Raw genomic sequence first — 6,026 nt, forward strand, 5'->3', positions numbered from 1 at the left:
TTTGATGTTGCTGAATATGTATACATGGTGTTCTCCTAGTCTAAGAAACGTTGAACATTGCAACACTAAAATGTGTGGCCTCAATATGCTAACTAAATGTATTTTAATTAAAAATTTTAAAGTGAACAATTAGTGATCATAAAATAAAACAAAGTCCAAAAAGATATATAAATAAACATTTTAACGCAAAGTCAGTGGTAAGGTGAATAAAATTTAGTTATTTAAATAATTTTAAAATATGTCATGCTAATAAAATTAAAATGAAAATTAATTAAATAAAATTTTAAAAATACTATTTCACACAAAATTAAACTAATATATTTTATTATTTAAAAATATTAATTTATCATTATATTAAAATATATTCCCTCAGTCCCAAATTACATGTCCGTTTTGGTTTTCAAGAAGTCAAATTGACTAAATCTTTGACAAAATATTAAAAATTAGTTATTTATTATTTTAGAAAAACAATTATATTTTAAAATATACTAGATGTACTTTTTAATGTTATAATTTTTTTTTCAATTATAAAATATGTGTAAATTTTAGTCAAAATATTGTCAATTATAAAATATGTGTAAATGGTGTGTTTTGAATAAACAAATTAATTAAAATATAAATAAAAATTAAAAATTAAAAAACTGAAAAAAAGGTGTGTGAAAGAAGGGAGACCGATTGCTTTTGGGGTGTGAGAAGCGGGACAATTTGCCGCGTTTATGTGGATGAAATAATTGAACATACCCACTGATACATATTCACTTTACACACTGTCTCTAACACAAACACACACCTCACACCTCGGCGACGCAGCTAGAGATTAGGGTTCAAGCTGAAGCTGGAGATTAGGGTTCAAGTTGAAGCTCGTTTCTTCAATTAGGGGTCTGAGTGGGGTGCAATCAATTGGGGATTATCAAATCGAGCTCAATTAGGGATATTATCAGGTATTACTTTTAATTTTAACCTCTTCATTTGTATCTATTTGCAGGGATTGAGATTTTGTATGTGCAGAAATTGAGATGATGTATGTGTATGTACTCTGTAGTTTGTTCTCTCTCTCTCTCTCTCTCTCTCTCTCTCTCTCTCTCTCTCTCTCTCTCTCTGTGGAGATTAGGGTTCAAGCTGAAGCTCGTTTCTTCAATTAGGGGTCTGATTGGGGTGCAGTCAATTGGGTATTCTTAAATCGAGCTCAATTAGCGATATTATCAGGTATTACTCTTAATTTTAACCTTTTCATTTACATCTATTTGCAGGGATTGAGATTTTGTATGTGTAGAACTTGAGATAATGTATGTGTATGTACTCTGTATGTGTATGTACTCTGTTGTTTGTTCTCTCCCTCTCTTTTCTTAAGTCAGAGATATAGATTATGAAATCATTGTGATGCTTGTAAATGCAGAGAATTTGATAGCTGATGAGTTCTCTGCTGAGATTGCTGATGGTGTGGCTTATGTTTCCGGCTACGATGATGAATCCAGGCCTGTCTTGGTACATTTTCTTCCATAATTATATCCTCACTTATTCATTGTGGCACACACAATGTATGGATCTTATACTTATGTGTTTCCTCAGATTTTCCGAATCAAGCAAGACTGTCACAAGTTTCATTCACAGAAGATGTAAGCCAATATATATCTCTTGCTCTCTGCAGTTGTTTTCATGTATTGTTGGAAACGTGTATGAGCCTTACACCCAAAAATTTGAAAAACATTAATATGCAAACACACAACTTGTATATTAATGTAACACGCAGCTACAATTTTGTTACACACACTAGGCTTCAGTCTTTTTCACATACATAAGACAGGACACAGAGCTTATGCTCTTTTTTCTATTCTTTTCTTTCAGCCTACTACACTCCAGTGTGTTGTTCTACGGCTTACTAGTACACACAAGAGGCTACTTCCACCCTTGTTCTATGCAGAGAGCTTCAGCTCTATTTTTTTTCTTAGCAACTTTTTTTTTTATTTCATACAACTACTACCAGCTTCCTGTTATATGTATGATATATATAGTACATATAATATATTAGCTGATGTTATCTGCAAACTGAATTCCAACACCCATAATTTCTGAAAATTTGTCCCTTGGTAATATCTGGCTGCTGGATGTGTGAAGTTTTGATTATATCATTATTATTCTAGAAGGGTTTGATTCTAACATGTATGTATAAACTAGCTAGCTAGTACATTTAGTATGCAAATATATGATATATTTTTTTAAAATTCTTTTTTTCAGGTTGGCTCGACTGGTGGTGTTTACACCGGAGGTTGCAATACAAATCATGGAAAAAAATGTGGAGCAATTTGTCGAAGTTAACTATTTAACTATAGTATTAGACTTTGAAGTAGTATATGTTTTTGGTTGGATGATTGGTTTGTGTGTATTTGATGGGATGATTTGGTATTGATGAAATTATAATATCAAGTTATTTTATTTGGGAAGTGCATTTTGCATAAAGGTCATGTCAAAATTTAACTATAAAAGTGTTGCAGTAGTGATATATAATGTTGCAACCATTTGCTTAAAATATGTTCTAAGAGTTCATAAAGTGTTTCAACAAAAATGTTGTCATAAATATGGTCCCACAAGCATACTAAAAGAAATCCAATGGACCAATCAGTGGGGTCCACCAATGGGGCCCACCAATGGGGCTCACTGGTGGGCCCATATTTCACATAATTTTAGACTCTATTGCAACACTATTGAATGTTGCTATAGGTGTAACAAACTGATGCCGTGAGTGAGTATTGCAACTATAATCCTAGTGTTGCAAAAGTGTTGCTACATGTCACTACGGCAGCGGTGCTGAAGGCAACACCGAAAAAGTGTTGCTGTTTCCCTTTTCAGGGTTACGGCAACAATTTTTTGGCTTTCTGCAACTTGTTTTTGGCGTTGCGTAAGTGCATCTATGGTGTAGTGCCTTTAAATATTATTTTGCCACAGTATTTCTCCAGTAATCATAGATTGTGACTGGTCACCATAGATTATAAAATCTTGGCAATTACTTAATACCAGTAAGTGTTTGGGTCTTTCCAGTCACTGTCATATAGACATCTAAGATCTCAAAGGAGTACTATGCTTATTTTGCAGGGGTATTTATATAGCATCAGAGTTTGTAATTACTTGTCTAATTTTCTGAGAGAAAATGCAAATTAGCCAGTCTCACTTATAATTAAGATATGTGAAGTAATAGAGTCTCAATGATATCAACATGCATATAGTGTAAGGTAATAGCACAAAATTGAGATCAAGATTAAAGAACTGAACTGAGATTCATGATTACTAATTCATATCATGCTCCATAGTATCTTCACAGGTTTGTTTTCTCAGAAAAAAAAATGAGATTATTAATCAAGATTCAGAGTTTACAAACATCAGAGAATATCGTCAGAGAATGACGATCAGAGAATATCATCAGAGTATAGCACACAGAGTATATCATCAGAGAATGTCATCAGATTTTAACAATCAGAGTATGTCAAGACAAATTTGTGAGCAATACATATGGTAATTTGACAATTGAAATTTGAAAGATCTGACCAGTATGTTTACTCAGTTCCTGATATCATTCCTAGCTCATTCACCAGCCTAGTAAAGGTTGCTTCACTGAGTGGTTTGGTGAATATGTCTGCTAGCTGCTGTTCAGTAGGAACAAAGTGAAGTTCAATGGTTCCTTCCTCCACATGCTCCCTTATAAAATGGTATCTTATGCTGATGTGCTTTGTCAGAGAATGTTGAACTGGGTTTCCTGTCATAGCAATAGCACTTTGGTTATCACAATAAATAGGAATTTTAGAAAAGGATAACCCATAGTCCAACAGTTGATTCTTCATCCAAAGAATTTGAGCACAGCAGCTGCCTGCAGCTATATACTCTGATTCTGCTGTTGATGTTGAGATTGACTTTTGTTTCTTGCTATACCAAGAAACAAGTCTTTCACCCAGAAATTGGCAACTCCCACTTGTGCTTTTCCTGTCAATTTTGCAACCTGCAAAATCTGCATCAGAGTATCCAATTAGACTAAAATCTGATTCTCTAGGATACCATAATCCCAATGATGTGGTTCCCTTGAGATATCTGAATATCCTTTTTACTGCAATCAGATGAGGTTCTCTTGGATCTGCCTGAAATCTTGCACATAGACATGTTGCATACATAATGTCTGGTCTACTGGCAGTCAGATAAAGCAAAGATCCAATCATTCCTCTATAGTTTGTGATATCCACTGATGCACCAGTGTCTTTGTCTAGTTTGGTTGCTGTTGCCATAGGAGTAGTTGCAGCTGAACTGTCTTGCATACCAAATTTCTTCAAAAGATTTCTGGTATACTTGGCTTGATTTATAAAGATCCCATCTTCAGTCTGTTTAACTTGTAAACCCAGAAAATAGCTGAGTTCCCCCATCATGCTCATTTGGTACCTGGACTGCATGAGCTTGGCAAATCTTTGACAGAGTTTAGCATTAGTGGAGCCAAAAATGATGTCATCAACATAGATTTGAACTAAAAGCAGATCATTACCATGATTCAAATAAAACAAGGTTTTATCTATGGTACCTCTAGTAAATCCACTTTCAAGAAGAAATTGAGCCAGAGTTTCATACCATGCCTTGGAGCCTGCTTTAGTCCATAAAGTGCTTTGTCCAACCTGTAGACGTAATCTGGATGTTTTGGATCCACAAATCCTGGAGGTTGTTCAACATATACCTCTTCATCCAGTTTCCCATTTAGAAAAGCACTCTTGACATCCATCTGAAATACTTTGAATTTCTTGTGAGCAGCATAGGCCAGAAAGATTCTGATTGCCTCCAATCTTGCAACTGGAGCAAATGTTTCATCATAATCAATACCTTCCTGTTGTGAATACCCTTTTGCCACAAGCCTTGCTTTATTCCTTGTGATGACACCTTCACTGTTAGTTTTGTTTCTGAATACCCATTTTGCACCAACTATGGATCTGTCTTTAGGTCTTGGTACTAGGGTCCATACTTTGTTTCTCTCAAACTCATTTAGCTCCTCTTGCATTGCTTGAATCCCGTCAGCATCTTGAAGAGCTTCCTCCACCTTTTTAGGTTCTGTTTGAGACAGAAAGTAATGATGTAAACACTCATTTGCTGTAGCTGTCCTTGTTTGCACACCTGCTTCTGGATTGCCTATTATTAGATCAGGTGTGTGAGATTTTGTCCACTTCCTAGCATGTGGAAGTTGACCATTTTCATCATTAGATCCTCCCCCTTGATCCATGCTCTCCTGATTCTATTGATTGTTCTCTGTAGCTCCCCCTAAATTTGTGCTATCAGAGTTTGAATCAGTATTCTCTGATGAGTTTGAGTCAGCATTCTCTGATGAGTCTTGGGTAGAATCAGAAACATTCTGACGCTCCCCCTCAGCAATTGCTTCAATATCATGAACTTGTAAATTTTCACCAGAGTTTGCTGTATTTTGTTTACAGTCAGAGTTTGACTGTTCATCAGAGTTTGTTGAATCAGAGAATATCTCTTCATTTTCAAAATGCAGTTCTTCATGATCATCCATATCTGCTAAGCCAATAATTCTTTTGTCATCAAATGACACATGTATGGATTCCATGATCACCTTGGTTCTCAGATTATAGACTCTGAAGGCCTTTGTTATCAGAGGATAACCTACAAAAATACCTTCATCAGCTTTTAGATCAAACTTGGTAAGCTGTTCTGGATGAGTCTTCAATACAAAGCATTTGCACCCAAATATGTGAAAGTACTTCAGATTTGGCTTCTTTTTCTTCACCATCTCATATGGGGTCTTGTCATGCTTATTAATCAAGGTTGCATTTTGAGTGAAATAAGCTGTTTGAACAGCTTCTGCCAGAAATAAGTAGGCAATTTAGCCTCATCAAGCATAGTTCTGGCAGCTTCTATAAGAGTCCTGTTTTTCCTTTCAACTACACCATTTTGCTGTGGTGTACCAGGTGCAAAGAATTGTTGCACTACACCTCTTTCTTTGCAGAACTCTTCCATTGTTGAATTTCTGAACTCAGTTCCATTAT

General features: G+C 35.2%; 1 long non-coding RNA gene across 3 annotated transcripts; it reads left to right on the forward strand.

Annotated features, from left to right (window-relative positions):
* The first annotated feature begins 731 nt into the window (after nucleotides 1-731).
* Nucleotides 732-2,436, forward strand: LOC135153044 (uncharacterized). Of its 3 annotated transcripts, none has more exons than XR_010292581.1 (5): nucleotides 732-941; nucleotides 1,043-1,206; nucleotides 1,397-1,485; nucleotides 1,570-1,616; nucleotides 2,236-2,436. It is a non-coding gene; the product is annotated as an uncharacterized LOC135153044 (long non-coding RNA). The 3 variants fall into 3 exon arrangements; XR_010292582.1 differs by having other exon boundaries at nucleotides 1,143-1,206; XR_010292580.1 differs by having other exon boundaries at nucleotides 732-1,206.
* Nucleotides 2,437-6,026: the final 3,590 nt, after the last annotated feature.

This window comes from Daucus carota, chromosome 5, assembly GCF_001625215.2.
Source record: "Daucus carota subsp. sativus chromosome 5, DH1 v3.0, whole genome shotgun sequence".
Lineage (NCBI taxonomy): Eukaryota > Viridiplantae > Streptophyta > Magnoliopsida > Apiales > Apiaceae > Daucus > Daucus carota.